Genomic DNA, 15,531 nt, shown 5'->3' on the forward strand with positions numbered 1-15,531 from the left:
CATTAGAGAGTTAGAGGCTTCCCCTATGACTATCTCTTGTTTCAGGTATCTGGGATGTTATGAGTTTTGTGAGCAAGTACAAAGAGTTCAACATCATCCTGAGCTGACTAGGCTTTTTGTAGAAAATCTCCATGATAAAAGGGTAACTCTTGTCGGGGTGACATTTGCAGTCTCCACCTCCATCATTGTTGATGCTACAAGGATTCCGAATGTGGGGGGAAAATGGTATAAATCACAAGATTTGGATGAGCACTACTATGAGCCATACATCAAATCCAGGTACAGGAATGAAAAGAAGAGGACCTTTCCTTTCAGGTTCCTTCACGACAAGTATGCCCCTATGATGAGGATCATTATGAAGTATTTTACATGTGAGGGCAGATTTTCCAGACTATACACCTATCATATTAGGCTTCTCATGCACTTCACAAGAGTGAAAATGTTGAACATCTCGTACTTCTTATTTAGGAACATTGAGAAGATGGCCTACATTGTACAGAAAAGGCCATACCCTTAGCAAATGAATAGTATTTATCACTATTCCTTGATTAATATTATTGTGCTACATCATCTCAACCTCCTCAACATCTCCTGGAATACGTTTATTTCCAATGACATCTTCAATGGTCCTCAGATGCCTCCATTGGTGCCTCAAGAAGCAAAAAGGCCTTCCAGCAGTACCGAAGTAAAGAAATGTGAGAAGGCTAAAAAGGCTAAAGTTGTTGACAAGACAGAAACGTGAAAGACATATCAGAGAGGGGTTAGAAAGTTGTTTGTAGTGGATAGGCAAGTGTTTACCCTACCTGATGTGGAAGGAGCCTTTCCTTCTTCATCAGATCATAGGCAAATTCTTGCTCCACAAACGGTGGAAGGGGCTTTGCCTTCTTCATCAACACAACAGGTGTAGCAAGTGAAAAAAGGGAAGGAAAAGATGCTAAAGGAAAGCCTAAATGATGAAGAAGAAAGGGAATTTGATTTGATGGAACATGATGAACCAGAACATCCACACATTCATCATGGCATTGAGATAGTTGACTTGGAGGCTCAAGATGAGGCAACAAATGAAAATATAATCATAAAGGAAAAAGATGCACAGATCCAAGCACCGATGGACAACTTGGCGAGAGATAAGTGTGTCATTTCATACCTTGAGCAAGAGAACAAGCAGCTAAGTGAAATCAGGTCCTCATGGAGCTATAACTTCTCAAGGCAAAGAGGCAAGATGACAAAGGCAAATGAGTAATGCAAGAGGAAAAGACCCTAGCCACCTTGACTATAGAACAGAGGCTTGAAAAGGAGATTGAATAGGATAGAGGAACATGGATTCATAGGGACAATTTTCATTTTGTGAAGCTGCTAAAAAGGTCCAACACAGACAATCAAATCATCAGGCACATAGCTCACCATTACAGGACCCAGAACAAGATTTGTAACATAAGAGTCAAGGAAATGAAGACAAGGCTAAAACAAACCCTCAAAGGAAAAAAGGAGGGTGATAGGCTTAGGTTGCTTGCTGAAGCTTCTTTGGTTGACCCAGGCACCTAATGGTGGTGGTCTCCCACAAATTTTGGGCAATTTTGAGCAGGTTTTGAGAATTTTTGCATTTTTGAAGAATTTAGCAGTTTTTGACACAAAAATTTTGTCGCTATGCTTTTCCTAGGAACATCCAATGGCTAAAGTAAGACCACCATTGGATTCCTAATGATTTCAGCATGCTCCCTATGCATTTGCTAAGTTTTTGGAGCAAAACTGGTTGGTCAAAAGGTCAAAAAACACCCAAAAAATGACCTTTCTGCCCTCTTTTTGACCATGGTGTTGTGCATAGAAGCAGTCTTGGGAGAATCCATTTTTGAGGGGTCAAATCAACTCCAAATGGGAAACTAAAGTCAGATTTGGAACATAGATAGGACAGGATTTCTAATGAGCTATCATGAGCTCAATTTGGACACCAGGAAGGCCTCCAGAATGGTCCTGCAAAACGTGTTGCGCATAGCCTTCTGGCACTGCGCATAGGGCAATTTTCTGCTAAATTTTCACTTTACTATGCCATGACTGTAACTTTTGGGTTTCTCTCATGGATGATGTTTTTACTGATGTAAATGGTGAATAGGCACGTAAATAAGATGAATATTAATCACTGGAGGGTAGATTCATTGGATCAAAAGTTCTCTTGAAGTAAAATGAATAAGTTTCCTCCCCTTTAAAGGCAAGTTGTTAGGGTTGCCTAGATTCCAGTTTCTTGTTCAAATTTTGATGGATTAGTTCCTCATATTAAGGATTCGACCCTTGAGGATGGGAGGAGGTTGAATTTAGGTCTATCTTCTTTTTATTTCTCATTGTAAAGGGTTTGAATCAGTGGGATGCTTATGTTTTGATTAGATATCATTTTGTATCAGTTATAGCTAGAGATTAATGAAAAATTGCAGCTATTTCTTTCGAATCCATGTGGTATGATGCTTAGTTTAGTTTTTCTTATGTTTTCATGTGTTAAAATATATTGTTGACTCCATTTCATCATTCCTTACTCTTTATGTGAATGTATGCAAGTCTGAAAGGCAAAATCTATAACTTTTATGCTCTGTTTTGGGCAGACATTTCACAGTCTGTGTTTTCTTCAGTTTAGGAAGAATCCATGAGGTTTACATGCTATTCCTAGATCCTCGCCTATATTTTCACCTCATCCATCAAACCCTAAGGTTCTGATCGTTGTTCCTACCTTGCCCCATCAAACAACATGCAGTTTTGAGCTAATTTCCTTGCCCTAATTGTTTGGCTCCTCCTAATCCAGCAAAACCAAATCAAACCTTGTGCTACTATACCTAGCCTAATATCAGTTTCTAGATCCAGTCAATTTGGTTGAGATCTTTATGGAGAGAGCCCTCTGCTGGCCTAGTACGGCTAGCTACTTGGCTAAGCGTGGTTTTTGGTTACCCTGGCATTGCCTTCCTTCAGCCTGTGGTTCAATCCAGGTCCTAACATAGTGGCAACCATACTGGGGAATCAAAAGATCAGAAATTAATCACCCCAGTAAGTTGTTTTATTTAAATTCTTAAGCTTGTGGATGATGAGTTTTAGAATTCAATCATAGGCTGAATTTTAAAGTTGTAAAGAAATATCTTGATTTTCAAAATTAGACATATTGGCTTTCCGAAAATACACTAGATCCAATCCAGATCCGAATCCTCCGACCATCGTCAGTGATCCTCAAAGAATTGGGCAAAAATATAAGAAAGTTGCAAAGAGATCTAGTTTAAATGGAGAAAAATCAAGTAAGGATTTCATTCCTAGAGTTAATTCACTCCTAGGAAGGTTAGAAACTTTGCGGCACATTGAGTTTGATATTAATTTTGAGTAGAGTTTATTTCACAATAAATCTTTAAGTTGGATTGATTAGACAGTTGTTGATTCCTCTATATCTCTTCATAAACCCATTGAAGATTTGTGTTCACACAATAAATCGTGGTCACAGCTTATTCACACTCTTGACCACTTGCGAAACCTCTCTTCAAACTTAAACACTTGGGTGCAAAATAAGTTTCATAGGCCATCTTTCGATTTTCGAAATACTTCTATTGCATCTACTACCACTCAAACTATTCCTCATCCTTTGCCTTCTGTTAGCGCTTGAAATTTCACCTCAGGCTGAGAAAGGTAAACCTCAAGGCTACATCAAACCATTCAGCCTCGTAGCTAGCCCTACGGGGCAGGAGAAGGCTCTCTCCGGTCAATCTCGGTAGATCTTCAATGGGATGAGATGACCAACAAGGTAACACTGATATTAGGCTAGTAAACTGATAAGGAGGGTTGATTTAAAGTTTTTTGGGGTTTTTGGTGGCAATTGGAGGGAGTGCAATTCAGGGTGCGGGGATTGAGCTCAGGTTTTGCAGGTGGGTCTTTGGGGCAAGGTAGGAGTTTGTGCTGATGCCTTTAGCTGAGATGGATGATCAAGGAAGAAAAAAGAGAAGCTAAAGAGGGTAAACAATGACTTTGAATCCTCTCTAGACAGTGGAAAACATAAACATTAAACAAATTTGAAAGCTGAGCATGGCAAGCATGAATTCAAACTTTATCACTTCATTTGTTTAATAAGCTGCAGTAAAGAAAGAGATGGAACACATAAACACACTTACAATTACAATAAGAGAACACACCATCAACACAAGAGTCCACAAGAATCCCAATGATGTCTGCAAAACCCTGGTCTTCCTTTTCCTCAAATTGCAGAGATACAAGTAAAATATACAATAGGAGCTTCTCCCTCAAGAGTCCAACCATGAAAATGAGCAAGAGAAGGCCTAATATAGATGATCTAACTCCTTTCCCCACCTCTAGGGGTCGAGCTCAGCTTCCTAGGAGCTGTTTCAACTAATTCTAAACTGAGCACTAGATAATAGGCAGTCAAAACAACTTGCCTCTAAAACTTAGGAAACCTATCCATGCATTAAATTTTTACCATTTACATTCAAGAATCTTCTAGAAGTGATCAAGGAGAGTAAAAGCATCATAGAGCCATAAAAATTACACAAAAATCCATCATTTACATGCCCAAAACATTAAACCAAGTGAAAACAGTGTTTTTCTGGCCGAACTGGTCAAAACAGGCAAAATTCCCTGACGGGTCGCGCACATGTGCCTGACGGGTCGCGCACGTTGAGAGGCATGTTTGGGGGCCTTCCCGGTGTCCAAATCAGGTACAAGATAGATCATTGGAAAGGTCTGCCAGTCTACTTTCCAACCCCACCGAAATTTTTGAATTTGGAGTTGATTTGATCCCTCAAAACTCAATTCTCCCAAGACAGCTTTCTGCAACTCAAAATAGGGGCAGAAAGTCAAAATTTGCATGTATTTTGACCTTTTGGAGGCCCAAATCTCCATAAAAACTGAAGTCCATCCACAGGTAGGTGTAAATTTGCATGAAAATTCCAAAAATGCTGAGTTTTCCCCGTTCTGAGTTGCCTCCATGTAGGGTCGCGCGCGGGGTGAGACCCGTTAAAAGGCCAAAACCTGTCAATTTCCCAAAAATGCCAAAAATGCCTCAAAACTTTCAAAATTTCTTGTGCTAGCTGCTAGGAAGAGGCTAATGAGTATCATGGTGAGTGAGAGAAGCCTCGGCCAAGATACGGAGTGGGTTGGTCTTCTTCTTCCTCTTGCGGGCCTCGGACAACCTTCTTTGGAACATTTTCATCTTCGCCTTGCAAAGATGCATCCTCGCCCAATAATGATTCTTCATGTTCCTTAGCAGCCTCTTGTCCTGGTTGGCCTTCTCCAACAGCCTCTCCAAGCGAGCATTCTCCTGAATGAGCAAAGACTCCCGGTCAGCAGGCAATGGGTCACCGGCCTCCTACGGTTCAAAGTTCGATCACTGCGAATCCTCCATAGCTCATCAAGTTCTTTTTCCTCTTCTAATTGTTTGTTGCGCTGCTCCAGATAAGTGATGGTCCATTGAGCCATTTGGAGCTTTTGCTGCAACACGAGGTTCTCCTCCTCTCTCTGTCTGATAATCTCATAAAAATCTGAAGAAGGAGAGCGGGCATCAAGGTCAATGAAATCATCATGTGTATCACCGGCTCTCTCAGCCTCAACCATGGGCTGCTTGCCCTCCCGCACTGCCTCTGTTGATGAAGAATGCGAGGCCCCTTCCACCTGGTGTGGAGATAACACTCGCTGCCCTGAAGATGATGACGAGACCCCTTCCACCTGCTGTGGAGAAAGTACTCGTCGAGCTGCTGCAAACAAGGCCCTGTGGCCTCTCTGGTAGGTGACCTGAGGTGAGGAAGCAACATGTCTCGGAACAGTGATCTCGGGCTGGTAAGATGGACCTCCCTCCTCATAAATGACCTCTGGCTCTGGCTGTGGCTGTGGTGGCGCTGTGAAGAACTCATGGGAGATGAACTCTTCCCATGGAATGCCCTGCTGACTCAACTGATGGGAAACAATGAGCTGGATGAGACCATAGTGACATAAACTCCTAAACTGCTGGGCTGGGGTCTTCCTCTATAACATAGGCACCATTCTCTGAATATTCTGGAAGAAGAAAACCGGGATGTTCATCATCCTCACTCGGGTAAAGTGCATCAACAGGCGGATGTGATAAGAGTACACCTGTGAAAACCTGCCCTCACATGTAAAGTAATGCATGATGAGTTTCAAGATCGGAGCATACTCCCTCCGGAGAAATCTGAAAGGAAAGACCCCCGACAAGTGTCTCATGAAGGCTGGCATGACATATGGCTCAAAATGAACAAAATCCAACACTTTGCGCTTGGGCCACACCTCACCCACATTTGGTATCCCGGTAGCCTCTGAAATCACTTCTGGAGACAACACAAAGTTCACTCCTGCCAGAGTGACCTGCCCATCATGAAGGTGCAAAACAAATAAGCGGGCCAACTCCATGTGGTGCTGGATCTGAGCAAGCCTCTCGCAAAACTGAAAACATGACATATACCAAAAGCAATTCACTGCCAAAGGACAGGCCTGCAATTCTGCCAATGAGGTGGGCTCCTCTCTCTTATGATGACCACCTTTGCCCCCCCTACGAGGCCTCCGCTGTACCTCAACCTCTGTAGAAGAAGACTGGTCATCACCTTGCTCATAGGTCTCGGTGGTTGACATGGTGCTTTTGAGCAAAGTGGAGAAAATAGACAAAGTAAACTGCTGCCCTTGCCTGCAAAAATGCTGAGTTGTATGCTGTTTTCAAGAGGAAAAAATCATGAAGGAAATGTTAGGGGAGGGGATTTTTTAATAAGGAAAGGGAAACATATGAAAACAGGGAATTTTCAAGGGACAATTCACAAACTGTCAAACATATAATCTCATCTTAATCAGCGGGAAATCATTTGCAAAGAAATGTTTTTATTAGGGAAACATGGATAATAATAACCAAGGGAAATGACATGTATGCTCAACAGGGGGATGGGACAGCATAGATAACTTGCTCATTTGATTTCTGCCGTTCAATGTTCATCATAAGGCACACTCTGTTTTTTCAAAGGGGTTCATGTACATTTGATGCTAGGGGAAAAGGGCTTCATTGACAAAGATATTAGGGGATAGAAGGGAAAACATGGTTTTTGCTTTTTAGGACCACAACAACATTACTTTTGATCAAATATACATAGCAATATTTCCTTTGCTTTTGTTTATATACACAGCCACATTTTCTTTATTTCTTGTTTTGGCATTTGATCATCATATTGCTTTCTTTTTTGCATAATCATTTTGTTTTTCTTTCATAGCATTTTGTTCTTTTTGCTGTGTGTGTTTTTATATCACAATGGAGGGTATTAGGGTTTTGGGAATGTGTTTAGGGAGGGATAGGGTTTGATACTTGGAAGGAGGAAAATTTCATATTCTTTGCAAATAAGATAAGATAGAGACATATGATGACAATTGTGAAATCAATGGGGAAACATGGAGGGAACATAAATGGGAATTAAAACCTTGAAAAAAAACACCAAACCCTAGCATTATGCCTACATTGACAATAAATCACCAAAATCTATTTTCTTTGCATTCTTAGTGATAAAAACATATAAATGAAAGCTCATCATTCACCATTCATCAATTCATCAAGTGTATAGACCCTACCTTGGTCGATTTTGCAACTTAGAGGGCGATTGGACAAAATTTGGGGCGGTTTTGGTGTCAACAGCTTGACGGGTCGCGCAGGGCACCCAACGGGTCGCGCACAGCCCGACGGGTCGCGCCCGTTACAAATTAACACTGCTGGGAGGTGCCTGACGGGTCGCGCACCGCCCAACAGGTCGCACACAACCTCTGACGGGTCGCGCACCTGGAACTGGTTCAATTTCTCTGCACTTTGCCTCCTTTCACCTCTTCGCCCTATCACTTCTTCTTGCAAGCTCTTTGGATGCAAAATGAGGGTATTGAGAGGGAATTTGACTCTTTATAAGCTCAATTTGAAAAAATTTACTTACCAAACCCACTTTCTAATGTTTTGCCTTGACACTTTCTTTTAACACTGTTTTGAGTTTTCTTTTGTTCTGAATTTGACTTTTTGGGTGCTTTAGCTCCGTTCTTTTTGCAGGTAGACCATCTGATGGACTCTCCTTCTGGCTTGCTGGGGACTCATGGACCTCTGACTCATGATCTTGCAATGACATTTGACTGAAACCCTAGACCTAAGACTTTGGACTTCAAGACAAAACAAAACAAGTGTGACACAAGCTCATTAACTGATATGACCTGATCCAGCAAAGCCAAGAAGGGAACAAGGACCAGCTCCTCCATCAGTTTTATGGCATGCCTAATGGGATGCAAAACTGACATTGATGAGACACCTACTTATGCATATGCAAAGAGTTTTTTGATCACTGATGGAGGGCATCATGACCGACACTAACACCTTCTTTTTCACAGACTGTTCACACCACTCAGACTATTGTTAATCCTCCTTTGATTATACCAAATATCCCAATCCCTGTTTTAAATCCACCACCTCCCACACCTCTAGTTATGGCTGCTCGATATGCACCCCTTGTTTTTCCTCAAAATCTTGGTGCCATGCCCCCTGATTATCAAACCAAAATGCCTTTGTTCGACAACACTCAAATCATTACATCTCAACATCACGTAGACAAGATGAATGATTTCTTTGACCTCCATGAAGTTGAAATTGAAGATGTGATGATGAGGCTATTTGTATAAAGTTTTGGAGGAGAAGTTAGGATATGGTTCAGAGCCCTACCAGCAGCTTTTATCACTACTCTACCTATCCTTCAGAGGCAGTTCCTAGATCAGTGGGAGGTGGAGGAGAATCCCCTTCAGATTTTGTCCGAATATGAGAACATCAAAAGAAATGTTGGCGAGAGCATGAAAGGCTATTGTGTGAGATTTAATGCAGTATACAATGCTATTCCTACAAATATCAAACCATCAGAGGGATTGGCTTTGATTAAGTTTCTAGATGGGTTTGATGCTGATATGACATATTAGTTACGTGAATGTGATGTTACAACTCTAGAAGACATGTAAAAGAATGTTTTGAGCGTAGAAGCGAACTTGCTAGCCAAAAGAGCAAGAATGAGATCAAAGAAAAGAGTGACCATGAAAGAAGAAACATCTACTTCAGATGCAAAAATGGATACATTGATTCAAACAATGGAAATGATGGCTGACCAGTTGTCCATCTCAGACAGACCTGAACCGCAGATCTAGAACCCAAACTTTAGAGGGAAATAGTAGCCCTAATTCTGAATCAAGCAAAGAGAAAAAAATGCACCATAATAACTAGCGCAACAACAATAGCAGATCAAAACCATGTTACAGCAGAATTTTGTTCAAGGAGTGGAAGAAGAAGAGGAGGAAGATTCGGTAATTGAAACAAATCATTTCTTCACTGCAGATGGTATGCCTATATTTCTGACCAACGATGAGGAGTATGTAGAAAGTTCTAACATTCCAAAGGATGAGGACTACATCTTAGCAAATGATGTTGATTTGGAGACTGAATCTGATGATTATCAGCATGGCTATATGAATTCTTTGAGCACACAACAGAAACAATACTCTTTGAGAAGAGATGTATTGGTCAGTCCTATTCAAAAGAGGAAGGATGTTCAGTTAAAGAATGATCTCTCAAACAATCAGAAAAGAGGAAAGGAGCATGCCGATCAAAATCCTAGCAAGGTAAATCAGCCATCAACAAGTATAGTTGTAAAAGAGAAAGACAATCAGAATAAGGATAGCATAACGAAGGAGCAAACAGATAAGAGGGACATCATTGTCAAAGAGGTAGAAAAAGTCACATCTTTTAATTTAGAAAGTGAAATTGCTAAATTGAAAGTGTCCATTCCTTTGACCGAGCTTGTTAAGAATAGCCATTACAAACACCATGTGTCTAGAATATTGTAAATTGATCCTTTGTCCGACATGGTGAATGTTGAGGATGATCATCCTAAACTTATTTTTGGTCTAGCTATAGAAGGTCAGCTAGAATATAGCGAGGTCCCACCCTTGTATTTGATTCTTAGACTGAATGAATATATTCTTCATAATGCTATGCTTGATTCTAGAGCTTCTCACAATTTGATGCCCAAGGTTATCATGGAAAAGTTGGGCCTGGATATAACCCTAAATCATGATTTGTATTCATTTGATTCTGGTAGAGTTCGCTGCATTGGTCTCATCAAAGATTTAGTGGTTTCCTTAGATCAAATCCTAGCCAAGAATGTTTTGATGGATGTGGTAGTAGCTGATATACCACCTCGATTTGGTATGGTATTGTCTAGATCATGGGGAGCCAAACTCAAAGGAATTTTACGGCTTGACTTCTCTTATGCTACAATCCTTGTTTTCGGTCAATTGACTTCTCTTATGCTACAATCCTTATTTTCTGTCAATTGAGGAAGTTGTACTGGGAAAAGAAGAAAAAATATATGATCACTAGTAAAGAGAAGCCCATAAATCATCTAATAAATGTTGTACATACAGATTTAGAGTCTTTTGTTTTGTACACTAATAGTGGATTGAATGATGTAGATATTCAGCTCGTAGAAGTAGATGATGTACCAGAAATTTCTGAGGGTTTTAGAGTAGTTCTTAATCAAGAAAAGAAAAAAGTGGCAATTCCTTCTGAGCAACCTCCATAGGAGCAGAAAGTCAGTGAAGAACAAAAAAATGAAGCAACCAACAAAGGTAAGATTGAAACAAAAGTAGAATTCCAACATCTGGAAGACGAAGACGGCCTTTGGAGCATGGAATTCGATGGTGCTTTGGGTAAGGATGGTGCGGGTATTGGAATTTGGATTCGAAGTCCTGTTTTTCAGCCAAACAAAGTTCCAAGTAATGTTAGAGTGTGTTCCTATAAATTAGCTTTTGATTTCTCTAACAATGCAGCAGATTATGAGGCATTGATTACAGGTCTAAAGATTTTGAAGAAGCTTGGTGCGAAAAGGATTGGTTTATGGTGATTCATAGTTAGTGATTAAACAAGTCAAATGAGAATATCAAGCAACACATCCGCGAATGAGAGCTTATAGGAACACAATCCTGGATATCTTGAAGATGTTTCCAGAATACACATTGACAGCGGTGCCGAGAAGTCAAAACATCATTGCTGATTCACTTGCTACAGCAGTGAGCAATCTGAAAATTCCAATGAATTCTAGCAATAAATTTGAAATTCATGTCAAACATAGGCCTACTATTCCTGATAATTTGAGATATTGGCAGGTTTTCTGGGATGACAATGAAATTAATTCCTTTTTGCAAAATGAAGGGAAGTTTAAGGATGCTTTCATTGATGATGTTTGTGATTCTGATGAACAAGACATTGAGGTAAATCAGATGGATGTTTTACAACTAAAGGATAATGTTATTCCTAGAGGTCTTATACCTTTAGAGGAGTTGTTTGATCAAGATGATGTGGTGAGAAAACCAACCTTGGTTCCTACCAACAAAGGAGTCAAAGATGTAAACATTGGGACATCGGGAAAATCCAATCTTGTTAAGTTATCAAAAACATTATCTCCCGAGTCAAAGGCTAAGTATGTTAAGTTACTGTCTGAATTTTCTAATGTGTTTGCATGGGATTATGCAGATTTGAAGGTCTATGACAAGAACATTATTCAGCACACTATCCCCATCAAACTGAATCAGAAGCCTTTTAGGAAAAAGTTGAGAAGAATCAATCCAAAACTGTTACCATCCATTGAGAAAGAGGTAAATCAATCTGGTATTATTGTTCCAATAAGATTTTCTGATTGGGTTTCAAATTTAGTCCTAGTAAGGAAAAAGATCTGAGAGATAAGGTTGTGCATTGATTTCCAGAACCTAAATAAAGTGTCCCTAAAATATAATTATCCTCTTCCTAAGATGGACCACATTCTACAAAGAGTAGTTGGAGCATCATGGATGTCACTACTAGATGGCTACTCAGGTTACAATCAGATTTTGGTGCATGAAAAAGACCAAGACAAAACTACCTTCACAACACCATGGGGGACTTTTCAATATGACAAGATGCCATTTGGGCTGAAGAATGTCGGGGCCACTTTTCAATGGGCCATGGATATAGCTTTCGCTAATGAAAAGAATGTTTTCTTAGTGGTTTACTTAGATGACTTAACAATATTTTTTGGTTCTGATGATGAGCATTTACAACACCTGAGGATTGTTTTTCAAAAATGCAGGGAGTTTGGGATTTCTTTAAATCCAAAGAAGAGTCTTTTTGCCATGGAGGAAGGTAAGCTCCTTGGTCATATAATTTCCAAAGATGGTATTCGTATTGATCCTTCTAGGGTGAAGGAAATTTAGCAAATAGACTTTCCGTGCAATAAAAAGGAGATCCAAGCCTTCAGTGGTAAGATGAACTTCTTACATATATTCATACCAAATTTGGTTGAGAATTTGCGTGAGTTAAATAATATGTTGAAGAAGGACAGCACTGTGAAATGGACCAAAGATGCCATGAAATCTTTCAACTTGGTAAATCTTGCTTTGACCACAGCCCCTGTTTTGATCAGTCCCGATTATACTCGTGATTTTATTATATTTTCATTTGTGTTTGAGCATACTTTGGCTATGGTGTTGATGCAAAAGAAGGATTAGGTGGAGTAGCCCATTGCATTTTTCAGTCGGACTATCAAATATGCCTCTCTTTTTTATAACATCATTGAGAAACAAGCTTTGGCTCTTATAAAGGCATTGAAGGATTTTCGAGTTTACATTCTGCATTCACATACCATAGCATATGTTCCCAATGCGGCTGTCAAAGATGTCCTCATGCAAATTGATCCGGAAGGAAGAAGAGGTAAGTGGATAGAAGCGATGTTAGATTATGATCTTGAGATTAAACCCACGAAACTAATCAAAGGTCAAGTCTTGGCAAAACTCATGGCTGAGTCGAATCTTCATGCTCTAGACATAGATCTTATTGCAGCGATGTCAGATGAAGAAGATGGTGGCACACCCATTTAGGTATGAGAAATTTTTCTCAGCTCACCTTGGTATTTCAATATAGTATATGTTCTTCAGCATCTTTCTCCTCCTCCTGGAATGTTGAAAAGTAAAGGTAGATCACTAAAACTGAAGTCTGCAAAACTCTACATTTTGGATAGTGCTCTCTATTAGAAAGATCCGAGAGGGGTTCTTCTTAATTGTTTGGTTGAAAATGAATCTCAACAGGTAATGAATGATTTTCATAGAGGAGATTGTGGGGGTCACTTGTTTTGGAAAACAACAACTAATAAAATCTTGAGAGCAAGGTATTATTAGCCATCTTTATTTTCATATTTATATAAAATAGTCATGAGCTGTCACGAATGTCAAGTTTTTTAGGGAAAAAGGAAGTTGCTTCCTCTTCCTTTGAAGCCAGTTGTAGTTAATGAATCTTTCCAGTAGTGGGGGCTTGATTTCATAGGGGAAATGCATCCTACATCATCTGCACAGAACAGATGGATTTTGACAACCACTGATTACTTCACCAAATGGATCGAAGCCATTCCAATAAGGCAAGCTACGGACACAGTAATCATTCAGTTCTTAGAGTCCAATATCTTGTCTCATTTTGGTTTCCCTCACAAGGTTATTACAGATAATGCAACATCATTTAAGCCAAAGCAAATGGTTGAGTTTTGCAACAAGTACAACATTATATTGGGTCATTCTACGACATACTATCTGCAAAGCAATGGATTAGCCGAGTCTTCAAATAAATCCTTGGTAAACATTATTAAGAAAATGTTGGAGGCAAAAAATAAAAATTGGCATCGAAAGCTTGTCAATTCTTTGTGGGCCGACATAGTGAGTAGTATGAAATCAATAGGTATGTCGCCTTTTGAATTGGTTTATGGTATTGGTACAGTGTTTCCTACATCACTTGCAGTCCCGGTCATGAGATTATTGCAAGAAACCAACAGTGAAGAAGATGATATTCAGTTCCGAATCAATCAAATGATTCACCTTTAACAAACAAGGGAAGAGATTTCTCAAAATACTTCCCGGCTGCAAGAGAAGATAAAGAAAATTTATGACCGCAAGACCAAGGTAGAAAAGCGTCAACTGGAAGATGTAGTGTTGCGATGGGATGCAAATAATGAAGAAAAAGGGAAACATGGTAAGTTTTAAAATCTATGGAAAGGACCTTATCAAATATCAGAGCATTGAGGACAAAATGCATTTTTATTGAAGGAAATGGATGGTCAAGAATTCTCAGGAGGACCGGTGAATGGTAGGCTCCTAAAACACTATTATTTTTTATGCAGCTTGCTGAAGTTGTTTCACTGTCATTGTATATAGCAGTTTACTTTCCTTGCAAGATTTGAAGTACAATGTCATTTGAGCTTGGGGCCCGAAGTGAAGGCTATAAAGCTTAAATGCTTTGTGTTGTTTTAGTTGGTTTTTGAGTCAGTCTAGAGTCGGTTTTGAGTCAGTTTTCAGTTTGTATCGAGTCATTTTTCAAAAATTTTAAAAAGTTTTAGTCTTTCATTTGTTTGACCGTATTGGCCCAATCAACTAGGCACTTGGTCTACAGTGTTCTTGACACCTCCAAGGAGCTGCCATCCCCAAAAAGGCCAATGTTAGTGTTAGTATTTTCATAATTTGATCAGAGATCACATTCCTCTTTTTGCATGATCATTTTAGGGGCCTCACCTTGCAATTTCAAGTCATTCCGCTAGGTCATACTTTCAAATTGATTCCCTGATGGTTGTTTGATTCAGGATTGGTCTTTTCCCTCAAAACGATGTCTGCTAACCCACTCTCATAGTTGGTTAATCTTATAAAACCTTTTTTCACTCTTGTCATCTTAGTCAAAATTAATCATGAAATCAGGTCTTCATTTTTCATTTAGGTCATTAGGTTTCATCTTTCTAGGTCTAGGGTCATTATTGTATCCAAATCACTACGTTAAGATTCAGCCTGCTCGGAACCAATTTGGCCAAGTTAGTATGAGCCAAGGCCTCATCGGGTCGACTCGGCCAGTGAACCAGTTCAGCCGGTCTGGTTATTACCGAGCCGGCCGAATTGCCTAACAACTCAGTTAGCTTGGCCGGGATGGATGACTGCGGCTCGTGAATTAAAAAACAACGATTTTTTTTTTCTTGCTTTTGGAGGACTCCAAGGTTTTTACAATGATAATTTAATGGTTTTTTTGTCCCTAGATAAGTTCATCTCGCTTGATCTCGAGAGGTTTGTTTAGGTGGTATCACATATGTAGTAGAGATTCCTTAAGGGATAGCTTCATTCTTCTTCAAAACCTTCCAATAGGTTCTTTGGCCCTTTCTTAAAGCAAACCTAACTTTGTGACCCCAACCTTGGCCCTCCAAAGATGAGCATTGAGCCTTGAGTTGATTCCACGTGATGTTGCACCCCTTGATGAGCCTCCAAATGCTAAAACACTAAACTTAAAAGCTTGGATGTTGGACTATTTGATGATATGCCCAAATGGACTGAAGATGCCCCCTAGCTAGCCTTGACCCTATTTTGGTGGATGGTGCCTTGTTCCAAAGAACATATGAAGATGGTTATCATTGAGATGACTTAGGATGGCTAGCACATCCCTCTTTG

Source organism: Pinus tabuliformis, chromosome 1_1, assembly GCF_031772625.1.
Source record: "Pinus tabuliformis cultivar Carrire ecotype Pingquan chromosome 1_1, CPIR1, whole genome shotgun sequence".
NCBI lineage: Eukaryota > Viridiplantae > Streptophyta > Pinopsida > Pinales > Pinaceae > Pinus > Pinus tabuliformis.